We start from the raw sequence: 15,105 nt of genomic DNA, 5'->3' as shown, positions 1-15,105 counted from the left end.
TTAACTTTACGAAGATCAAATGGTTTCGTCAGCACTACTAATGCACTATCTCGAACCCATACTTTACCTATATTATATGAAGCTTAAAAGAATTAGAAAATCTTGGTTTGAAGGCCGCACTGCAGCTATTATCCTTACACGACTGATACATAACATATTTTATTACCTCCTGACCATTTACATAATATGTTTCACACTATATATACTAAATCAAAAATGTATATTTGTAAATTTAATATATTTTTATTATTAGAAAAATACAGTTTTATTAAAAGATATACATTCTGTTACAATTTAAAAATCATCTTTATGGATTACAAATAATCGTTCTTAGAGCATACTTAGATACATTTTAATTACTAATTTTTAATTAATAATTTTTTTACATTATATTTATTATAAATTATTGAAAGTTATGAATGAATTAGTTTTATTACATATACATACACATATATATCTTTTATGTAATAATATCTGCGCACACTATAATTTTATGATTCAGATTGAAGTCTTTATATATTTATTTTTTTCATTTTTACTTGACAACAAAAAATATTTTTTTTTAATTGTTTAGTGTGTATTTATGAGTTTGACAAAATTGCATCGATCTTTCATGAAACTACAATTCTTTTCTTTCATGCGAGAAGTGGTTATGTGGAGAAAGCTAAAACAAACACCTCATATTGCTGAATTCTCGGATTTTTTTTAGGAAATATATTTGTTCAGGAGGTTAAACTTTGGACTTAATATCCGAGATTGCTTTCTAGTTATTTGATTTTAATATCATATATTCTTCCATAAATCTCACCATTCTTTATTAATGTTATTTAATAATTTTACTTATCTATCAAAAGCATATTTTCGAATTTTTAGTTATATTTTTGAGGGATTGGAATTGGAGGTATGAATTTGCTGGAACTAAAGAAATTATAGAAGTGCAATAACTAATAAACAAATTCTTTTTAAGCAAGTATAAGTATATTTCTGTGGCAACAGTACAACAAGTATGGCAACCCAAAAAATATCAAATTGTCACTCTTGATGAAAACAAGACACCTGGCAATGCTGAAAATATAAAACACATGTAATGGTTAATTGTTAAGCTTCGGTGAGAAAAGCAGTATTATATTTTGTTAAGTAATTGTATATTAAGAACAAAAATAGTCAATAATAACGACCAAATTTCAATTAATTATTTCAGCCCAAAAAGATGTGGTCATTAATTTATTATTAACTTTGAAACCAGAAATAGCTTTTTTTACTATTCTAATATATCTCAGCTGAAGAGGATAAGATAACCTTTCATTTAATATGCAGATATATATGTTGTTCGTGCAGTTAACTTAAAATAAGTGCTGCGACGAAGCACAGAGTATGAAAGTAGATTGCATCCTACGCTCTTGAGTGAAGTGAGAGAGTCAGATGACAATTATTGGTGAAGCGTGTTGATAAGTTCTGGCACAACATTTTAAATGTAGCTATAATGTTGCCAAAAATATGTCCTTTTTCATAAAAGAATATTGTATTTGAGTATTGATCAAGCAAACCGTGCATTATTAATTTGAGTTATTTGTGAAAATTGGTAAAAGATAAAGCGTTAAAGCATCATATAACTTGAATCGTGCAGAATTGTCCAAGTCGCATTGGACATAATATTCAACTTTATAGATTTCCACAAAATCCTCATGAATTTGAGCTGTGGTGTTCAAATATAGGTATCGCTACAAATAACGTTTGTACCACAACACGCGTGAGCCAGCCGGCATTTCGAGGATGTTTTTCGTGGAAAAAAAGTTAAAATTTGGAGATGTCCCGACACTGTACTTAAGAAAGAATTAATTGCTTTAATAGTCCTGCATACCAAAATAACTACGACTCTATTTTAATTCAGTGATAGTTTGTTTGTAATTCGCAGTGACAGTTTGTTTGTAAAAATGATTTCATCTATAGTACTGTATTTTTGTTAAATTTTAATTTTTTGAAACTGTAATTAAGGGTCCGCTATTGTTTTTATCGAAAAATGTAACTATGTCAAATACTGGGGTCATATCAAAAAAATTTATTGAACGCAATACATACATATATTATGAACATGACTACAGTTGTAGAAATCCTACATTATGAAAGTGGTTGAACTGTTTTATTAAACGCAGTAATTTAGTATACTTAACAATATAATTAAAATAATAAAAAGACTTAAACTGAAATAATCAAATCTTTCTAATTTTTATGATTTTCACAGTTTTCATTAATGCTTGTTGGATCTCCAATGGTATTAAACATTAATCTTAGTGTTTCAGTTGGTATTTTAAATATTAGACCTCTAGCCTCTAGGCCTCGTCTTTTTCGTTTATGATGTTTTCTACATAAATTTATTCAAAAAATTGTCAGATTCAGTATATATCGCTGTGTCAATATCTCGAATATAGCACACTTAGACGCGTGGCGCTTTTTGTATATTTACTGTGCTAGGCCCGTTATTTTAAATTTTACCTTTCCCCAACAGCTGGCAGTGATGTTTCTAAAATCTATCTAAAATCGATAGCACATGTAGACGCGTGGCGCTTCGGAAGTGTGTTATACCATCTTGCACATCAACACGACCACCAAACACTTTGTTTACTTTTCCACAAGGTCCACATAAAAGGCTCGAGTGGATTGAAACTTGTGGTATTCAAAATAAATCGCAAGTTAAAACGCTGAATATATGTAATAAACATTTAAAAAAAATATGATTACTGGTAACAAATTAAAGCAGAATGCATTTCCAAGGCGATAACAGATACCCTCCATTACAGAAGATCATATGGATACAGAAAAGTGCGAAGAAAATATAGATGTTGCAGTAATTGAAGCTCATAAAGAACCAAGATTAATTCATCGATATTGCGATAACTGTGAGAGATTTTGTCCCCAACAAAATTTTTACAAAAAAAGAGTATGGGAAAGTGCGTACTTTGAAATTGAAATAATGGTAAATATTATGAAATTAAATTAATAAAATATATTATAATTAATAATATAAAACTTATGAAATTTATAATATAATATAAAATTAACAAATAACATAAAATTTATAATATAATATAAGATTAACAAATAACATAAAAACATAAAATTTATAATATAATATAAGATTAACAAATAACATAAAAACTATAAGTAATAAATAATGTAAATTACCTAGTAGCATGAGAACATATGAATAATATACAAATTGTGACCACATCATGCCAACATAAATCAACTAAAACATATATAAAAATGTGATTATATCATGCTAACATAAACCTAACCAAAACTATATAAATTATAATTAAAAACCAATACCATAACTACTAAAATTTTTAAATACATGTTAAATGAATGAGATACATTAATTAATAAACCTACAGCAATATGCTAAGCATAAATATTAATATACCAATACGTTACACAAACCATATTATACTTGTATATAACGACTAATATTAACATAATAGCTAACAACAAATGTAATTATATCCTGTGAACATAAATTAACATAAAAATATAGTTGATAACCAATACCATAAGTTCTAATTTTTATATAAATACATAATGAATGAATGAGATACATTAATTAATAAACCAAGTGTAAATATTATTATACCGATAATTACACAAACCATATTATACCAGTATATATATATTAATATATCGTTAAATTACACAACCCATATTTTACCAGTCTATAACTACTGATATTAACATAAAAGCTAAGTTCAATTATATAAAATAAAATAAAATAATGTATCTTTAACTGTTCAATAATCATTGTCCATATGAATACCTACAGGTATCCGAAACAAGTCTCTGTACACTATTGTTCCCACTTACGCGTTTCGCCTGGGAACAACCCAGGCTCATCAGAGTGGATATGGGATAATATGTATATATCCCTAACCGATATAAACGTATAACTATGTCTTCCATGTCACAGTATGTTGTCATCTATAATATTAAACTATTTTCTCCATATCTCCATATTTAAAAGGCCACCAACCAAAAACTACTGCGTAGAATTAATTGGAATTTCTCACACACAAGCATTGCTATATGAGGTCTCAAAGCATATAAAAATTAAACGGCTTAAGTGTAAAGTTGAGTGCAAAAAAATAAAATTAAATCCCCTATCGGGAAAAACGAAAATACTTTCCGAACAACCTAATAAACTAATTTGATAAAGTATGAATGAACAATTCTCTCTTTTACTTTCATAATTAATAACTGTTTTACATGCTTCCAGTTTTGAAACAAACACTCAGTTATCATCATTTAAAGTGCACAAATTCCTTTCTGATATAATAGTATTCGAAACGATTACATTCATACTTCAGCACATTATTGGAAAATGTAGTTTAAGAGTATAATACTTTATTGGATATATCAAAACATATTGATTAACATTACTACAACTTTCTACAGATACTATAGTATATTGTACTCCGATAATGTGTTTGATCCGACAAAATTTTATTATTATTGTTCTTTAGATGTTCACTCGTATTTCTATCAGAACGAAACACAATTTGTTCTTTAAAAAAATATTTAGAACAAAGTTTTGCTCTGCTTTTCTTTTGTCACAACTCTGAAGCATTTATTATTTTTTTTATTCGGTTTAATACCCATCACTGTGTTTACATTTCTTTTTACAAGTACTTTTTATCAGAGTCTCTGGAAGTATGGCTGCATTTAATTCATAACCATATGCATATTTAAAAAGCTAGGCCATTAAATTATTATAACTGAACATTTTAATAAAAAAAAAAATACCCAAGTTTTTGTGTTTTGTTGGATTCAAGTTTTTTTTGTTTTTTTTTTTATTAACGATTCTTCAAATAAAGACAAAAAATCGTTTTAATATTGCACCTAGTACAAATAACAAAACAAAAAAAAAAAAGGTACTAATAAGCAATTTGATTTTAATATTTAATGTATTGGATTCAATATATTGGATTGTTTTTAATATTCAACGAGTCCATTTTTAACTCTACAGTTGGATTCATCTGTACAAATACATAGAGTATTAGAAGACATAAAAAATGTTTTTTTTTTTAAATGAGTTCTGTTAGTTTCGGACAATATAGAGAATTGACCAAGCACTCTTTAAAATACTTCTCAAATTCCCTTGTGACGACAATGTTTTAATTCTGATTGTTTCAGTGTTATTGTTGGAAGTTTCATCATCTAAATTTCAAGATTCAATCGTTTAATATTGAATAAAACTCCCATTTTTTCTCTAAAAATTTTAGGACCCGTTAACGTTGTGTTAGGACCCACTATATTGTCGATGTCCTTGCAAATAATTTTACAGTAATGATTTACTTGAACGTGTCGTTAAAGTATTCTAAAAAGGAAAGCATTCCACTGAATACTACCAAGACCTAGACCGCTAAAAAAGCAGCAGTACTTATATCAATAACAATTCTCCGAGAAACAGGATATTTCAAATTATTATTTGCACAATATTTCTTTCGGGAATTAAAAATATAGTTTTTTTACGGCCGATTAAATAATATAACAATATTTTATTTGTCTTCAATGGTAATATCTGGATAATACTACTGGTCAAACCGAAAAATTTTCTGTATTTTGTCTAATTTGAAAAAGTTATTTTATTGAAAAATGTTTATTTCACAGAAATCCTATAGATACTATCATCCACAAATATTACTGTTGGCAATCATTGTATACAAGTGTTACGTGGCCCTTTAAATAAAAGGTAACGTCAACAAGAACAGTGTTTTAAACAATTTCACATTTTAAGACATACATTTGCAGACTTCTGCAAAGGCTATTCCTTTTATAGCTAATATTGTTTTGTGATATCATTTGACACGAAAACTATGCAATCACAGTTTCATTGCTAAAGTGATGATCCCGCCATGATAACGGAAATCTAACAACATAACAACATAACTTGCAGCCACTTTGACACGGCTATCGAAGCAGGAGACCAGCCTATAGGTTAAAGATACTTTATCAAAGCGACGAATTCCGCAATTCTACCCGGCTTCAGCGCTTACTACCATACATCAGTACGGTCTTACAGACTTCAAATATGAAGTAGCGATTAAAACGAGTAGACTTGGGTTACCGTCAACAACCAATGATACGCCGTTCATCAAGAAACCGCCGCCGCTGCAACGACTAGCTGCACCGCAACAATAGTGGTCTCATGCGCCACACTCGTCTTCGCCATCGTGCAGCTTAAAATGTGTTGTGTCAATCTTACTGTTGTGAGTGTGGTCCTAGATGCCTAGCATGGCACGGTAGCAAGCCCGGTATGCTCACCAGTTTTTGGGTGGGGTTCTTGGCTATTCACCGCTGCCCGCCGGCATCAAACAAGACAAAGAAAAATCGTGCCATTAACAAATTTTACATATCTATATTAGAAGCAGGAAACCAATAGGTAAGTGGGTATAACTTCATATTGGCGGTCTAGATACGTATATTGAAAAACTTTCAAATATAACAGGAAATAAAATTCATTTTAGCTTAGCAAAACTACTTATTGAAATCAAGGAATAAGGCAAAAAAATTGAAATAACTGAAATAACAGAGGTCTTACAGCGCTGCGAAGAAAACAAAACACCCGTAGAGGATTAAATTGTGAAGATATCAGAATGTTCGCATAAGTTTTTAGTTACATATTTGATAATTCAGAAGTGGTGGAATGGTTTAGAAATTCAATAGTATGTCCACTCTTCAAATCTCAAGCGGTGGCTTCAAACAGTTATTTAATACACCAGATTTTTTTCAATAATATGGATCTTTTTATGAACCAGTTCTTTGAAAAAAACCTAAAAAATAGAATATAAAGAGAATTGAAGGTAACTACTACTACTAATTACTTGAACGAGGTGTTTTTCTATTTTATTCAACAAACTGCGATAGCAAACCCGAATCTAATTCCAATAAAATTTTTGATTGTAATTCCAAACTGGAACACCAGATTAAGTACAAATGAACTTGCTTCTTTGTAGTTTGCGAAAGTTATTTTAGAATAATTAAAACATTTTAGTTGAGTTGAGTTAACTGCGCTTTTACCTATCAAAAACTTAGTGGTTGTATGCTGTGCAAGTGATTATTTTTAATTAGTATCCTAAGGTTTTTCTACCTGACTTTATGCAAACTTCCAGAATAAGTTTGAGGCCTTTTCTGAACACCATAATCGTAAATTTACTTAAGTGATTAGTCCGTTAGTAAACAATGCATAAACACATCATCTATCATACTTTGCAATAATTTAGTTGAATCAGTAAGCAGTACCACATTATCGGCATATAAAAACACTATATATCGAGTTGAGCCGATGGATATTCCACCCGGTAAGTACAGAGAAAACTCAACTGCCCATACATGACTCTCAGCGTTCGGGACAAATCTCATCAAACAGACAAATCAGTATATCTGTATATAGGTCATTTTTTTACAAACCAGGCGGATTTTAACAGAAAATAACCTTATGATCTCCAAATTGGCTAAAATTTTTTTTTGAGCTCCTTTCATAAAATAAGAAGACCCTCAGGCTCTATAAATGGTAAGAACTTGAAATTTACTGCATTTTAAAGATAATTGATTGATCGCTTAAATTTGAAAGGGAAGTCAATAACAGTTGTATTCACCTCAGTGTGAAAATGCCAATTGGAGTAAGTTCTTAAAGGCGACAGCAGGCCGTAATTCTTGATGCTTTTTGTTCAGAATTGTATCATACTAAAAATAATATGTAGACAATCACTCATAGGTTTTATTCAAACACGCCATAAATCATATAACATAATAAATTAATATTTTTCATTAAGTCCTTCTTGATTCATTTTATTTGGAAACTTCTCTCTATTTAAAAACAAAATTGCAGCAGTAATTCCATATTTTGAAGTTCTATAACCTATGTGTAAGTTACCCACGTACAACTTTATGATCTTTTTAAATTTTTTTTCTAAGCGTTGCAAATTATTGTTAACGATTTTATAGTTTTCTGTACCCATTACATACTTAAGACAGACTCTACGCAATGTTAAAGATTGAAATCTAAAAAATTTGAATTCACGAAAGCAAATCCTATATTACTACATTTAAGGTTTATTCTCTGGTTCTCAAATATAAATCTACTCATACCTGATGACATGTCTTACGAATCCTTCTAGTATTCAAAGCGCTTCTCACTGATCAATGTCCGATGCAAAAAATTGTCATCCGAAACTGTTGATCCAGTTATCATATATTCTACACATTGTATGTCATTAAATACATTTTTAGTACAGTCCGATCTTCGAGGGCTAACAGCCTTCGTTAACAAACGAACCGAACTATTTTGTTTATGCTTTTACCTTCAAACGAAACTGACAGATTTTAGAATAGACATTTTTATAATATACAAAAGGCATTGAAAACAATGAAGTAACAAATTACTGGTTGCTCTTCTCATGAACTACTGTGGGTTTTAACTTAGAGAAACTAAAAAAAATTTATGCGTACTTCTTATAGTGATGAATTGTCGACGTTGAACGATTGAAGCAAATTCGAAAAGAGCAGTCGAAAGATTTCACCATAAACGCACTAAACAAAGAGTACGATATGATGCAAGACGATAGAATAAAAAATGTATCAAGATCTCATTGTCGCGAAGAATGAAGCAGCTAGTACTGGAGGTCTAAACAACAAAGAATAACAAAGTACTACAGAAAGTATAGTGACTGATTAGGAAATCACGAAATCCAGTAGCTCATAACTAATACCTTATAATTCATATAAATAATACATATCAAAAGAAGAGTACCCCACCAGGACAATATTAATTATTTTACATTTACTTGTCTTTATTATATGTAAATTCAATATAAAAAATAATATGCTTACCATAATTTCTTTCAAAGTTAGTGTTGACTTTCTTTTTTACAAGTATGAAAGAGGATACATTTCATCTATTTATTCTTAACCTTAGCTTGTACGACGTGCTTTTTCTTTTCTAAAGATTCGTAAATAAATTGGATAAATAAAACAGAGGTAAAAAAAATTTATTGCATATACGTAATAGTTAAGATATAATTAAAAAGATACTCACCTTGTTCGTTTATATTTGTTCTAATCCACTGAGTACGCGTACAATCTCTGGGTATCGCATTCTCTTTGCTTTCACTATAGACATCAGCATCTCTGACTGGTTTGTGAGAAATTGATATGTTTTTAGGCTTACTGCAGTAAGTTTTATGGTTGGAGGAAGAAAGTAGAAACAATATTGAAGTACGATACCTTACCTTACCTTTTCCATAGAAAGAATTCTTACTTCGTAAGACACAAATACCTGCTACTAGTTCCGAACCACTAGAGCGATAACCATCAAAATGTTCAGAATCTGGATCTAGTTCAGTACTAGCTGTCATCTCAGATGATTGCAATGGGGCCGGACCGGCCGAGTTCTTTTGTTTCTGCCTTAACTGATAACTTCAAACAAGATATTTCTTCATATGTTTCCTTATTACGAAAATCCAAATAAATGATTTTAGATGATTTGTAATGCACAGCAAAGACTAGTCCTAAAAATCTAATCAATTCAAAAATAAATAGCTGCACATGAGTGATATCGCTTTGATAAATTATACACTTATATATATAATAACTATAAGCGGAACATGAGGATTTCATCAGTGGACAATTTGCTAAAATAATTTGGATGACGTCAGTGATTTTTCTTTATTTTGCAATAATTGCAAATATCTTCCTTTCAACAGTGATATGTACAGCACGTAGAGAGCTTTAACTTTACGAAGATCAAATGGTTTCGTCAGCACTACTAATGCACTATCTCGAACCCATACTTTACCTATATTATATGAAGCTTAAAAGAATTAGAAAATCTTGGTTTGAAGGCCGCACTGCAGCTATTATCCTTACACGACTGATACATAACATATTTTATTACCTCCTGACCATTTACATAATATGTTTCACACTATATATACTAAATCAAAAATGTATATTTGTAAATTTAATATATTTTTATTATTAGAAAAATACAGTTTTATTAAAAGATATACATTCTGTTACAATTTAAAAATCATCTTTATGGATTACAAATAATCGTTCTTAGAGCATACTTAGATACATTTTAATTACTAATTTTTAATTAATAATTTTTTTACATTATATTTATTATAAATTATTGAAAGTTATGAATGAATTAGTTTTATTACATATACATACACATATATATCTTTTATGTAATAATATCTGCGCACACTATAATTTTATGATTCAGATTGAAGTCTTTATATATTTATTTTTTTCATTTTTACTTGACAACAAAAAATATTTTTTTTTAATTGTTTAGTGTGTATTTATGAGTTTGACAAAATTGCATCGATCTTTCATGAAACTACAATTCTTTTCTTTCATGCGAGAAGTGGTTATGTGGAGAAAGCTAAAACAAACACCTCATATTGCTGAATTCTCGGATTTTTTTTAGGAAATATATTTGTTCAGGAGGTTAAACTTTGGACTTAATATCCGAGATTGCTTTCTAGTTATTTGATTTTAATATCATATATTCTTCCATAAATCTCACCATTCTTTATTAATGTTATTTAATAATTTTACTTATCTATCAAAAGCATATTTTCGAATTTTTAGTTATATTTTTGAGGGATTGGAATTGGAGGTATGAATTTGCTGGAACTAAAGAAATTATAGAAGTGCAATAACTAATAAACAAATTCTTTTTAAGCAAGTATAAGTATATTTCTGTGGCAACAGTACAACAAGTATGGCAACCCAAAAAATATCAAATTGTCACTCTTGATGAAAACAAGACACCTGGCAATGCTGAAAATATAAAACACATGTAATGGTTAATTGTTAAGCTTCGGTGAGAAAAGCAGTATTATATTTTGTTAAGTAATTGTATATTAAGAACAAAAATAGTCAATAATAACGACCAAATTTCAATTAATTATTTCAGCCCAAAAAGATGTGGTCATTAATTTATTATTAACTTTGAAACCAGAAATAGCTTTTTTTACTATTCTAATATATCTCAGCTGAAGAGGATAAGATAACCTTTCATTTAATATGCAGATATATATGTTGTTCGTGCAGTTAACTTAAAATAAGTGCTGCGACGAAGCACAGAGTATGAAAGTAGATTGCATCCTACGCTCTTGAGTGAAGTGAGAGAGTCAGATGACAATTATTGGTGAAGCGTGTTGATAAGTTCTGGCACAACATTTTAAATGTAGCTATAATGTTGCCAAAAATATGTCCTTTTTCATAAAAGAATATTGTATTTGAGTATTGATCAAGCAAACCGTGCATTATTAATTTGAGTTATTTGTGAAAATTGGTAAAAGATAAAGCGTTAAAGCATCATATAACTTGAATCGTGCAGAATTGTCCAAGTCGCATTGGACATAATATTCAACTTTATAGATTTCCACAAAATCCTCATGAATTTGAGCTGTGGTGTTCAAATATAGGTATCGCTACAAATAACGTTTGTACCACAACACGCGTGAGCCAGCCGGCATTTCGAGGATGTTTTTCGTGGAAAAAAAGTTAAAATTTGGAGATGTCCCGACACTGTACTTAAGAAAGAATTAATTGCTTTAATAGTCCTGCATACCAAAATAACTACGACTCTATTTTAATTCAGTGATAGTTTGTTTGTAATTCGCAGTGACAGTTTGTTTGTAAAAATGATTTCATCTATAGTACTGTATTTTTGTTAAATTTTAATTTTTTGAAACTGTAATTAAGGGTCCGCTATTGTTTTTATCGAAAAATGTAACTATGTCAAATACTGGGGTCATATCAAAAAAATTTATTGAACGCAATACATACATATATTATGAACATGACTACAGTTGTAGAAATCCTACATTATGAAAGTGGTTGAACTGTTTTATTAAACGCAGTAATTTAGTATACTTAACAATATAATTAAAATAATAAAAAGACTTAAACTGAAATAATCAAATCTTTCTAATTTTTATGATTTTCACAGTTTTCATTAATGCTTGTTGGATCTCCAATGGTATTAAACATTAATCTTAGTGTTTCAGTTGGTATTTTAAATATTAGACCTCTAGCCTCTAGGCCTCGTCTTTTTCGTTTATGATGTTTTCTACATAAATTTATTCAAAAAATTGTCAGATTCAGTATATATCGCTGTGTCAATATCTCGAATATAGCACACTTAGACGCGTGGCGCTTTTTGTATATTTACTGTGCTAGGCCCGTTATTTTAAATTTTACCTTTCCCCAACAGCTGGCAGTGATGTTTCTAAAATCTATCTAAAATCGATAGCACATGTAGACGCGTGGCGCTTCGGAAGTGTGTTATACCATCTTGCACATCAACACGACCACCAAACACTTTGTTTACTTTTCCACAAGGTCCACATAAAAGGCTCGAGTGGATTGAAACTTGTGGTATTCAAAATAAATCGCAAGTTAAAACGCTGAATATATGTAATAAACATTTAAAAAAAATATGATTACTGGTAACAAATTAAAGCAGAATGCATTTCCAAGGCGATAACAGATACCCTCCATTACAGAAGATCATATGGATACAGAAAAGTGCGAAGAAAATATAGATGTTGCAGTAATTGAAGCTCATAAAGAACCAAGATTAATTCATCGATATTGCGATAACTGTGAGAGATTTTGTCCCCAACAAAATTTTTACAAAAAAAGAGTATGGGAAAGTGCGTACTTTGAAATTGAAATAATGGTAAATATTATGAAATTAAATTAATAAAATATATTATAATTAATAATATAAAACTTATGAAATTTATAATATAATATAAAATTAACAAATAACATAAAATTTATAATATAATATAAGATTAACAAATAACATAAAAACTATAAGTAATAAATAATGTAAATTACCTAGTAGCATGAGAATAATATACAAATTGTGACCACATCATGCCAACATGAATCAACTAAAACATATATAAAAATGTGATTATATCATGCTAACATAAACCTAACCAAAACCATATAAATTATAATTAAAAACCAATACCATAAGTACTAAAATTTCTAAATACATGTTAAATGAATGAGATACATTAATTAATAAACCTACAGCAATATGCTAAGCATAAATATTAATATACCAATACGTTACACAAACCATATTATACTTGTATATAACGACTAATATTAACATAATAGCTAACAACAAATGTAATTATATCCTGTGAACATAAATTAACATAAAAATATAGTTGATAACCAATACCATAAGTTCTAATTTTTATATAAATACATAATGAATGAATGAGATACATTAATTAATAAACCAAGTGTAAATATTATTATACCGATAATTACACAAACCATATTATACCAGTATATATATATTAATATATCGTTAAATTACACAACCCATATTTTACCAGTCTATAACTACTGATATTAACATAAAAGCTAAGTTCAATTATATAAAATAAAATAAAATAATGTATCTTTAACTGTTCAATAATCATTGTCCATATGAATACCTACAGGTATCCGAAACAAGTCTCTGTACACTATTGTTCCCACTTACGCGTTTCGCCTGGGAACAACCCAGGCTCATCAGAGTGGATATGGGATAATATGTATATATCCCTAACCGATATAAACGTATAACTATGTCTTCCATGTCACAGTATGTTGTCATCTATAATATTAAACTAATCCGCGAACAATCCTCATTGTGTCCATGCATATAACTCTCACCAACCAATCCCAACCAATTATACTCAACATTCCAATTCAAATGTTGCTCTCGACCCATACACATACCCATATCAATATTTATTTCTCAAATCATCCAACATCTAATGGGTGAATATAATAATATGTTATCTATAATGCAATCCATTTCTCTATCAATTGATATCTAATCCATTCTACACTTCTATCACTATAGATATTATAAAATCCAAATACCAAAACTATCAGTATTTTATACGTGTATTCACACTACTGTATTCTTCTATTTAAACTAAAAATTAAAATTAAAAATTAATACTGCAAAATAATACAAAATATTACTAAACCATTAATGCAATAAAATAAAATACATACAATAAAATTAATACAATAAAATTAATATGTTAAATAATAAAGTTAATATGTTAAATAATGTTAAATAATGTGACATTCACCGGTTCTTAACTTGGCTACAAAACTCTACTCCCACCAAATTGTATAAATTGACTTTTATTATTGTACCCCCTCATCTACTTCACCCTTAAGACTATTAAAATGCGCTTCAAACTCACATTACTTTTGTTTCCACACACATTCATAATAGTACAGCCATATTACGAACACTCAAAGGCCGCGCACAGTAATTCTAAATAAAATTATAAACTTTAACTAAACTCCAAATCACATTCTTATAAAATCCTTCAAAATTCTTTATAAATCTGTGAAAAATCTCTAAAATAAATAAATACGTGCACAAGCGTATACAACTGTTTTTTTAATTCTTCAAATTATACCAACACAATTAAAAACATCAAATTATATTTATATAAATATAAATTATATTCATGTAAAAAATACTTCAAAATTCTTTATAAATCTGTGTAAAAAACCTCTAAAATAAATACATGCACAATTGTATACGACTGTTTTCCATCTTGAAATTATATCAACATAATTAAAACCATCAAATTATATTTATGTAAAATATTAACACTGTAAACCTATTACGAAAATTATATTTGTATAAAGTTAAAAACACTTTTACACTAAAAACAACCAAGATATTGCAAAACACTACAACTGTGTGAAAAAACCAAGTAAATGTTCTACCATCTATTATCTATTTGTGAAACGTATATAATCATATAAAGCTTTCTTTAAACAAACTTAACAAGATTAAGCCTAATGTGACAACTTCATGTTTCAAATTACAATTCATATAAAACAGGCAATAACCTGCTTGTGTTAAATCAGTGCTTATTTTTCCCGCCAAAAACACTTCTCAGTGCTTATACTCCCACTAACATCTCAGTGCAATTTTCCCGCAAAAAAAACTTTCATAACTCTCTTCCTCTTGCACTACACCAAAAA

This window comes from Teleopsis dalmanni, chromosome 1, assembly GCF_002237135.1.
Source record: "Teleopsis dalmanni isolate 2A chromosome 1, ASM223713v2, whole genome shotgun sequence".
NCBI lineage: Eukaryota > Metazoa > Arthropoda > Insecta > Diptera > Diopsidae > Teleopsis > Teleopsis dalmanni.
The sequence above is the reverse complement of the archived record's forward strand: the minus strand, read 5'-3'. Positions refer to the sequence as shown.